This window comes from Grammomys surdaster, unplaced genomic scaffold (genome assembly GCF_004785775.1).
Source record: "Grammomys surdaster isolate TR1022 unplaced genomic scaffold, NIH_TR_1.0 126185, whole genome shotgun sequence".
Lineage (NCBI taxonomy): Eukaryota > Metazoa > Chordata > Mammalia > Rodentia > Muridae > Grammomys > Grammomys surdaster.
The window spans coordinates 6,576,667-6,587,304 of NW_021620991.1; the positions used below are offsets into that span (position 1 = coordinate 6,576,667).

Below are 10,638 nucleotides of genomic sequence, written 5' to 3' on the forward strand. Positions count from 1 at the left end.
TTCCTTCCTTCCTTCCTTGCTTCCTTCCTTCCTTCCTTCCTTCTTTCTTTCTTTCTTTCTTTCTTTCTTTCTTTCTTTCTTTCTTTCTTTCTTTCTTTCTTTCTTTTTCAAGACAGAGTTTCTATGTGTAGCCCTGGCTGTCCTGGAACTCACTTTGTAGACCAGGCTGGCCTCGAACTCAGAAATCCACCTTGCCTCTGCTTCCCAAGTGCTGGGATTAAACTGGCTGGCTCTTTCATTTTCTCTTTTCCTCTTCTTCCTCCTTTTAAAGGTATCAATGTATTTAAATTCTTGCTGGTAAATTTAGAATGTCACTTGATAAGGGTAAAATCTGTTTGTCAAAGTGAAAACTAGTTGCATCTGTTAGAGCTGAGGACCGACCTTTATTGTAAACTTTGCCAGCCTGTGGATTTCTGGTCCTCTGTGTTATTCTGTAAACTTGTGCTCTGTCTCCGTATGGGGAAGGTCTCTCCTTCTAATGTTCTGACTTTTGCTGCTTCTTCTTTTTAAAGATTGCATATTTTTTCATCTGAGTCTGCAAGGGTTTATGTGTAGACTGTGTGTTTAGGAACATGCAGAGGCCAAAAGAAGGCACCAGGTCCCCTGGGATTAGAGTTACAGGTGGTTATGAATCAGCATGTAGGTACTGGGAACCAAAGCCAGGTCTTCAGCAAGAGCCACAAGTGTCCTTAACCACTGAGCCACCTCTCCAGCCCCAGGTCTTGTTGAAATATCAGTACAGAGTTTGGGAGGTTTTCACATTTATGGAGGTGGTGATGACAGATGTCTGGTGTGCTCTGTGCAGAACTTACTCAAGTCTGCAAGTCAGCTGCTGCCTAGTTCTCAGGAAACCCACTCTGTCTCCCCTCGACTCCACTGAGGGTGACTAGAGAGGTCCCCAGCTCACAGTTTCCTCCTTTGGTGATTGCAGGGATTACCCACACTTCCCCTGTGTTCAACTTCCAGGAACCTTTTCAGTAGGACAGCATCTGCACATTTTTGCAAAGCTCCCATCTGGGTACTGAGTTTTTTATTGTCACCAACTGATTTGGTGACAGTGGTAAGAATCTTTTTCTTTTCTATCATGGATTTAATGGCTAAGTATCACCTCTCATGCACAGCCTTTTAGAACACAGCTGGTCAGGAGCATGTGCTAGTTCTGAGAAGAGTCTCGGCTTTGCCTGACTGGTAGAGTTTCTCTACCTAGCTACTGTGGCCTTAAGGTCTGGCCTCAAGGTCACCCTTTTAACTTTGCTGGGATAAGGCATCGCCCTGCTTGGCCTTAAGTTTCTTCTCAAGTGATCAGTTCCTTAGCTTTTTACCTGACATTTTACAAGATGATAAAGCAAGAGTGTTTATCTTTTTTGTTTGTTTTGTTTTATCTGGGATTTCCAATGTAGACCAGGCTGGCCTTGAACTCAGATCCCCCTGCCTGTGCCCAGGAGTTCTGAGATTAAAGAAATTTGATCTGTTTGAAAGTCTTAATATACTTTTTCTTTTTTCTTTTTTGTATTGGAGGCTGATCTTAAGTCCTGAAGAATACTGGGTAAGCACCGAATCCCTGAGCTATTTTTCCAGCTCTTTAAAAATTATTATTAAGGGCTGGAGAGATGGCTCAGTGGTTAAGCACTGACTGCTCTGCCAGAGGTCCTGAGTTCAATTCCCAGCAACCACATGGTGGCTTCTAGTGTGTGTCTGAAGACAGCTGCAGTGTACTCATATAAATAAAAAAAATAAATCTTTAAAAAATTATTATTAATTTTTTAACTTTTTCTTATGAGACAGGGTCTCTCTCACTTTTTCCCAGGCAGGCCTTGAACTTGTCATCCTCCTGCCTCAGCTTTGAATAGCTGTGATGACTAATAGACTGAGTCCCCAGGCCAGATTCTACTGTCTTCTGTTGACAAATTCATCCCTCCCTCCCCAGCTCTTTTGCCTCTATTTGTATTCATTTTTGAAAGACAGCTTCATCGGATATAGTTTTGAGTTGACAGCCCCGCTGGTGGTGGTTGACAGATATGTTCCATTATGTTGCAGCCCGTATGGTTTCTGATGTCTGCAGCCATGGCTAATTCTGAGTAATGCCAGGCAGGGTTCTTTCTCTCGGATTGCTTGTAAGATTCTCTCTTTGTGTTTTGTGGCCTGTGATTTCCCTCAGTGCCTTTGTGTGTGCCCTGCTTGGTGTTTGTTAAGCTTCTTGGTTCTGTGAGTTTATGGTTTTGTTTATACTTTGAAATGTTTTCAGCCATTATTTCTTCACATTTGTTTTTTTTTTGTTGTTTTTTTTTTGTTGTTTTTTTTTTCTGCCTCACTCTTTTTTTCTGGTTCTCTAATAAAGTATGTGTTAGGTCACAGATCTGACTGACTATTGGACCAGGCTGGCCTCAGACTCAGTGATTCACCTGTCTCTGCCTCCTCAGTGCTGGGGTTAAAGATGTATACCATCATGCCTGGCCCTGCTGTTATCATTTTAAAATCTTTATTTATTTATGTTGCATGTTTAGACTCCTTTCTGTATGTGTCTCTGTGTGTGCGTGTGACTGTGTAGGCATGTGTGTGTGTATGTAATATGTGTGTGAGATGTGTGTGTGATGTGTGAGATGTGTGTGTGTGTGTGATGTGTGTGTGTGCGCGTGTGTGCAAATGCGTCTGTTGGCCAGGGGAAGATGTTTGTCCCTTTTTACCTTATTCCCTTGAGTCAGGACCTGGAGCCAGGCTAGTGGCTCGGAAGCCCCAGGGATTCACCTCTTTCCATTGTCCACAATGCTTGGGTTCCGAGCCAGTGCCTTGCCAGCATTTTTACAGGGGATCTGGGGCGGGTCCTCATGGGGTGGGGTTGCTTGAGCAGCAAGCACTCTTACCGACTGAGCAGTCTCTCCAGCTCCCTCATTTTCATTTTTATTCTTTATAATTTTCTTTTCAGTTCTCTTACGGGGTTTGGCAGGGTCTGGGGCTTTTTGGTGGTGAAGTAGCTTGTAGTGGGCAGCTGGGACTTGATCTTACAATGGAGAATTGCTTGAGGTGGTTGGTGATTCATGCTGGAGGAGACCAGAGGGGACCTCATCCACTTCCATAGTCTCTGTGGCTGGGGCGGTAGTGTGCACAGTCTTGGAAGCTGGTGTCACTGTAGCGCTGTGTGCTGGCTCCTGCTCTGGTTAGGCAGTGAGTGCCACTGTGGGAGCCACAGTGTGGCCTGGTCCTAAGGCTCTTCAGGGTCTCTGCTGTCACAAGGGCTGATTTTTATTTTATATGGCACTTTTCATATCCAGAGGAGCTGTTATGTTTTTGTACCTTGTGTGTTTTAAAAAAGATTCATTTTATGTATATGAGTGTTTTTCCTGTGTTTAAATATGTGCGTCATGTTCCTGCAGTGTGGAGAAGTCAGGAAGAGAGGTCAGAAGAGGGCATCAGCTGCCCTGGAACAGGATGCAGGGAGGTTGTGAGTTACCACATGGGTGCTGGGAACTGAAGCACAGTCCTCTGCCAGAGCAGCAAGTGCTCTTACCCTCCGTGGTCTTCTTCCAGTTCACAGTACATGTTTTTCTTAATGTACTTGAATATATTTGAATATAACTATTCATATTTATTTATTCTCTCCCCCCCCCCCCGCCAAGGATCTTTGTAGCCCAGTTTATCTTTGAACTTTCTGAGTAGTGAAAGCTGGTTTTGAACTCTGATCCTCCTGCCTTGGCAGTACCTCCTGATGTGGAGGTGCTGAGATACTGGCGTTCAAGCACCATGCTCAACAGAGGATTTTGATGGGATGCTGGCTATTGTCAGGTTTACCTCTACTGTTGTGAGTTTTATGTTTAGGATCTAGATTTTGTGTATTTCTAAAAAACAAATTATTATGAATTTAGTGTGAACATGTGTTTGGATGTGGAGGTCAGAGGACTTGCTGGTTAGTTCTCTCCTTCTACATATGAGTTCAAGACATGGAACTCAGGTCGTCGGGTTGGCAGCAGGCACACTTTCCAGAGAGCTGTCTCATTTGCTCTCTTTTGTGGGCTTTGCTTGTTTGCCATGTAGTTTAGGCTGGCTTTGAACTCAGGATCTGTCCACCTCAGCCTCTTGAATAACAGTGTTAGAGGTGTGTGACAACACACTGAGCCAGATTTTGTGGCCTTAAAAGAATGTGTCGTGCTTTGTTCTGAAGGCAGGGCTGTGATTCTTTCATCTTTTTCTTCTCCTCTTTCTTTTTCTTTGCATATGTGAGTTTGTGTGCTGGAGTCAAGGCCAGAAGGAGTGTCAGGTACCCCCTTCAACTGTCCTGCCTAAACTTACACTGGAAACCAGCAAGCCCCAGGGATCCTCCTGTCTGTCTCTGTCCCCCTCAGAGCTGGGGTTACAAGTGTGTATGTAGGGATACCGGCCTGTTACATGGGTGCTGGAATCCTAGTTCTGGTCTTTGTGTTTGTGCCCGTGCCCTTAACCACTGAGACATCTCTCCAGCCCGTCAAGCCCTACTTTTTAGTTTTGTAAGCGTAGCCTTTGCTCTGGGGATCATTTGACAGCTTTCCCTTTCCCAGTATTAAGACTTTGCAGGTGTCTCTGGGATGCCCTGAGTAAGCAGGACACTGTATTTTTATAGCTTGAGATCCCAAGTCCTGGGAGCAACCTGAGAACTCTTCAGTTTTCCTCCTCACTTTTTGTTTAAACCTTTGTGGGCTTTCACCAAGTGTGCACACAGATTTTAGTATTGACCAAAGTTTCAAAGGAATATCTGTGTGGGTTTCTGGAACTTTCTTTCTACATAGCTTTCTTTGGAACTCGGCCCTGCGGTTTTCTGCTGCTTTAGCCTTTCCGAAATCCCTTGTCTGACTCTTGACTGACTTGCTGTGCTGGGCAACCTCCTCTCTCTCTGACCTGTGCCCCATGGCAGAAAGCCAGAGCAGCTTACGGGCACAGGTCCTTCTGTACTGTTCTATTGCGGGAGCATAGTCCCCCAAGCATTTCACCTGCTAGGAGAACAAGGGTGTCCCTGTTACTCCGTGGAAGCTAGCCGTGGAGAGCAGAGGGCTGGCCTGATAGGACTTTTATCTCTTACTCTAAAGTGTGTGTTGTAGAACCATTGCCAAGGTGAGGAAACTGAGGCTCAGCCGGGCTGGGCAGCATTCCCAGTCACTCCGCTGTGTATGCCCAAGTCCACGAAAGCCCTCTCCACATGCCATGCCACAGAATGTTTGTGGAGTGGTTCTTGTTCTTCCCAGTCACGAGCTGTTTGTGTAGACTCTGTAGGACATGTGGGAGTGACAGCAGCTTCTGCTCATGAGCTTGGAGGTGCTCCCATTGCTCAAGTTCATGAACTCTTGCCAGGCTGGCCTTTGCTATGCAGTGAGGTGAGCATTGGCAAGTTTCCCAGCAGGGGGAGTCAGCACCTCCACCACAGGGTGAGGACACGCCTGTGTCTGCCATACTGCAGCTCCTGCCTCTCTTCCACCACGCTCTTTGGATTTTACTTTTTACTTAAAATAATGTGTGTGTGCGTGCACACACACGTACACATATATGGATGTGTACATGTAGAGGCCAGAGGTCCTCTGTGGATGTCATTCTTTGGGGGACATCCACGTTTTTTGAGACTGTGTCTCCCACTAAATAGGCTAGGCTATGTGGCCAGTGAGTCCTGGCAGGCAGGATGGTGTTCTCCGACCTCCACCGCCCCAGCACCGGGGTTGTGAGCCCATCCACCATAGTCAGGCTCTTTCCCTGGGCTCTGGGAATGGAGTTCAGCGCCTCAGGCTTGAGCAGCGAGGATGTTACTGACCAAGCTGCCTCCCCAGGCCCTCGTTCTTGCTTATTGAGACAGGGTCTGATGTAGCCCAGACTGGCCTCAAATTCACTGTGTAGTTGAGGCTGGCCTTTAACTCTGGTTTCCTGCCCCTACCTTCCAGATACTAGGATTATTGCACACATGGACCACCATATCCACTAACTTTTAACTAATTTGTTAGTTAATGAATTAATTTTGAGGCAGGGTCTTATGTAGCCCCGAGTAGTCTAGAGCTAGCTGTGTAGACTTGGCTAGCCTCAGACTCATAGGATCTGCCTACTTTCGCCTCATGAGTCCTAGGGTTAGAAGTATGTACTACACTCAGCATTTTTAAAAATTTAATTAAAATTTGTTGTTGTTGTTGTTGATTGTGTGTGTGTGTGTGTGTTTAGACAAGGTTTCTCTGTGTAGCCCTGGCTGTCCTGGAACTCACTTTGTAGATCAGGCTGGCTTTGGAATCAGTGATCCACCTGCCTCTGCTTTCTGAATGCTGAGACTAAAGGCGTGGACCACCATGCGCAGCTTGCTGGAGTTTATTCTTCCCTGTCATGTGGGTCTGGGGCTCAGGTGTCCAGGCTTATCAATAAGCCTGTTGTTCTCCCTGTTGATGGCAAGTGTCTTTCTAAGCCGCCTCACTGAGCCCAACTTTGTATTCTTTTAAAGCACATGTAATCTTTTGCTTTCTTCCCAACCCAGCTTCTCCATCCTGACCTCTGAAGGGCCTAAATGTGGGTGTCAGAAGGTTTTGTTTTAATAATATATTTTTATTTTATGTGCTTTGGTGTTTTACCTGAATGTATGTCTGAGCAGATGCCAGGTCCCCTGAAATTGGAGCTGCAGTTGTAAGCTGCCATGTAGGTGCTGGGAATTGAACTCTGGCCCCATGGAAGAACAGCCAGTGTTCTTAACCGCTGAGCTATCGCTCCAGCCCCAAGCCCCCTTTTTGTATCTCGACTTTAGACCTCAGTTGGTGGTTTCCAGGCCTTCTTTCCCTCTTTTGTTTAAAGCTGTTAATGATCTGTCGAAGAGTTCCGGAGTCAAGATGGAATTTAGTTTGTAGAGATATTTTTTAGGCCAGGTGTCACTTGAAGAGATAGACCTAGGGGCTGGTATTCAAAGACATGTTGGGCATTTTGTGAAGGTTGGGGTAGTCAGCCCAGCAGACTGGCTGGGCTCAGCCATCGTGGGCCCGCAGTCAGCGCTCAGCTCTTTGTCCATCTTTGAGCAGTGCCTGGAGTTGCCGATGAGAGGGAGGCTGTGAAGAGATGTGAAGAGGTGTGAAGAGGTGTGAAGAGGTGAGGGCAGTCAGATTCCCCAGAGTCTAGGGCCGTTGGGACGGCATAGGTATGCACAGGCTGTGCTGTTGTACTCGTCTGCTTGTTCCTAATGCCTGTGGAGCTGTGTAGTCAGGAAGACCTTCACATAGTGTCAGTGTCCCTCGGGAGTGATACTGCCCCAGAGTTGGTAAGTATTGGGCCACAACATTAAATTAAGGGCTACATTGTTATTTGGTTCCAGGGATACATCCCTGGTTGATGCTTGCTTCCTTTGGGTTTATATATACCAGGCAGTTCCTTTGTTTTAATTGATTAGGTAAATAAATATAAGATAGGCATGACGGCATACACTTGTAATCCCAGTAGTTGGCAGAGGCAAGAGAATCATCATGAGTTCAAGGTTTGCCTGGGCTACGTAGTAAGACTCTGTGTACAAAAAGAAAAAAAAAAAACCACCATGTTTTTCTTCCCCGATGGACAAGACTCTAGATTTAGTCCTTGGCACATCTTGCCAAAGGAAGAGTGCTGAAGGGTGAATGTTTCAGAACACTTAGTTGGTACTGTTGACAGTGTGTCCCTCTGCCCACACCACCACTGGCGAATCACCTAGCTGTTGGTTTTTGCAGTGCTGGGTATTACATTTAGGGCCTTGTGGATGGCCACACTGGCATGCAGCTCTGGAGCTGTGTTTCCAGCTTTAGCTGAACTGATTTAAGGGAAATTTCTTTTTAATGATTCATGGTGACGAGTCGTATCTTAGGAAGAAAACTTTGGGCTAAGAATGAGACTTCTTAAATTCCGTAGCTGTTTGTGTTCATTTAAACATGTACGTATGTATGAATGTGTATGTGCTGTGCTTGAGCTCACATGTGTGTGCATGCAGAGGTTAGAGGACAACTTGTGGGAAGTGGTTCTCCCCGTCGAGCGGGTTCTGGGGCTTGAGCTCAGGTCTTCCTGCTTGTGCAAGTGTCCTCATCCACTGACCCATGTTGAGGTTTGTTTTGTCTGCTCAGATAGGCTACATGATTACTTATGGGGTAGCATTAAACTAAGCCTGCTGCTTAATAAAATACGATTGAAACAAAACTTGATTATTTCATTTAGTTAAATGTGCAAATGCCTATGATACTACTGCTTGCTGAGGCTGTGGGTGAGTCATGTGACCTTTGCTTCCGTTTCATCATCAGCAATAACTGTACAGCTAGTGTGGGAATTAAGTGAAGAAAGAGCCGAGTGAGTGTTAGCGCTAGAGGCAGTGTCTGCCGGCTGGTCACACTGAGGGGAGCCGCTGGGAGGGAGGGAGCTACACAAGCCGTCTGTTTGCCGAGGATTGACCTGGGGGGGAGCTATGCTTCACCAGTGAACTTCACTCTGGTCTCTTTGCTTTCTCCCTCCCTCCTCTCTCCTCCCCTCCCCTGTCCCTTTTCTTCCCTGCCTGTTTTCTTGACTCCTTTTTTGTTCTTTCTCCTCCCTGTCCCTTCTTTTTCTTTTTGAGTCAGGGTCTCATGCTGTACAGGGCTGGCCTGTGAGTCATAAGCTCCTGCTGCAGCCGCCGGAGTGCTGGAATTACAGACTTTGCCAGCACAGTCAGCTTCTTTATTAAAAAAAAAAAAAAAGTTTAAGCCAGGCATTGTGTCACACGTCTTTAATCTCATGAGTTCGAGGTTGACCTAGTTCCAGGACAGCCAGGCTACTGTCTACACAGGCAAACACTGTCTCAAAAAAAAGAAAAGTTTAAAATTTGTACATACTTGTGTATGAGTGTATGCCTTAGCTGGCTCTGAATGATGTTGAAGTGTCTGGGAGATGAGGAAGGAACAGCTTGTACAAAGCCCCTCAACCAAGCAAGCAGAAGCCCGTGTGTCTGTTATGGATGAGCTTGGGAGTTGGGCAATACAAGAGTCTTGACATGTGGTTAGAATAGATGCGAGGCTTCCAAGACCACGCTGGGGACTTTCCTTGTCTTCTGAGAACAGTAAGGAGCTATTGATGACGCTTATGGGGTTGGATGAGTAAGGGAGATGATCGGGTTGTCCTTTATAAATGATTTGGGTTTTGTGCTGTGGAAAGTGAATTGGAGGAGAGCCAGCATGAGTCCAGGTAAGCTGATTAGAAAGCACTCGCAGTGGTCCAGGCAAGTGATGCTGGAAGCTTGGACCAAAGTGATGGCAACAGAGACAAAGAGAGGTAGAGGTTGACTCTGTGGCTGTGTAGGAGAGGTGATCGATCTGCAGGAGATGAGGGTAACTCTGGGGAGTCAGGGAAGGAGCTCTTGAAGAAGGTCTTCCAGCAGTACTGGAAGAGGGTGGCCGGCCGGCCATGGCGGTCAGGAGAGGCTGTGCTAAGACTTGAAAGTCTAAGGGGAGGCAGGAAGAAGGCCTGGAAGGGTGGTCACAGGGAGAGCAAGGTCACTCAGGTGTGAGGACTGACTGCCAGTTATAGTTTCAAGCTGTCTGGCCTTCTGCTCTTGGGGTGGTGGAGCTCTTAGGATAGGACTCTGGATAAAGAGAGGCCATGGCACTGTGTCAGGTGCCTTTTGTGTGGTGGCAGGCAGCTGTGAGGTGGTAAAGCAGTCTTTAGGAACCTTCTTTAGACTCTTTCCTCTCCCAGCTTCTGCCCTTTTCCTAGGAGGCCCGTCCAGGCCATGTGAACTAGCCGGGAGATGGAATGGAGGGAGACTGGCTCCTGGGACACATGGGACACACATATTAGCTCCTCTCAGCCAGATGTTACCTGTAAAGAATTGGCAGTTGACTTTAATGTCAGTGACAGTAAACTAACCACAGCTTAGGCTGGTTGACTTGTCCTTCTAGAGATTTGTGTCTTGTTTTAGCCTCCCATTCTTGCTCTGAATTTTGGCCAGTGCAGTGTAGGGTTGAAGGAGAGAGAGAGAGAGAGAGAGAGAGAGAGAGAGAGAGAGAGAGAGAGAGAGAGAGACAGACAGACACAGAGAGACAGACACACACACACTGTGGCCCAGAAGGAAACGGATGGGAGCCTGGGAGCCTGGCCAGCAGGTCACAGTGCTGTTTGCTTGCTCATAGGCTGGTCTGTTTATTTCATAGCCTGACACTGGATTATTTCTGTGAAAGACTTAACCCTAGAGTAGATTCTTAGTGAATAGGCAGTTCTTAACCAGTGTAGTAGCCTGGTGATGGTAGTGGTTGTGGTACATCCTTTGATCCCAGTCAGGGGTTTAAGGTTAGTTATATTTAGTTATACAGTGAGTTGGAGGCCAGTTTGGGCTACACAGAGACCCTATGACAGAAGTGAAACATTCCAAAGAAAGTGGCCCTTGGCTGCACAGAGAAAACCCCCGTAGTATGGGTCGTCGATGCCCCCCTGTGGCTGTCTTTGGTTCTGCACTTTTGCTCTGCTGTAGTTCAGTCCATTTGTGAAGGTGGTAGAAAACCATGTAGATCATTCTTAGGCCTTTCTCTGGTCTTTTTTTGTCATAGCCCCCATCCTTCCTGATTTTATCTGATCCTTGGTCCTCCTGAGAAAAAACAAGCCCCGTTCATGAGGGGCTCTGTCAGTGAGCCCAGACACAGTCTGCATGAGGGGCTCTGTCGGTGAGCCCGACACAGT

At 46.7% G+C, this 10,638-nt stretch overlaps 1 protein-coding gene across 1 annotated transcript in view; it reads left to right on the plus strand.

Annotated features, from left to right (window-relative positions):
* The window catches only part of Pex14 (peroxisomal biogenesis factor 14), a 137,670-nt gene that overhangs the window by 13,348 nt on the left and 113,684 nt on the right, over positions 1-10,638 (plus strand). The window lies entirely within an intron of this gene.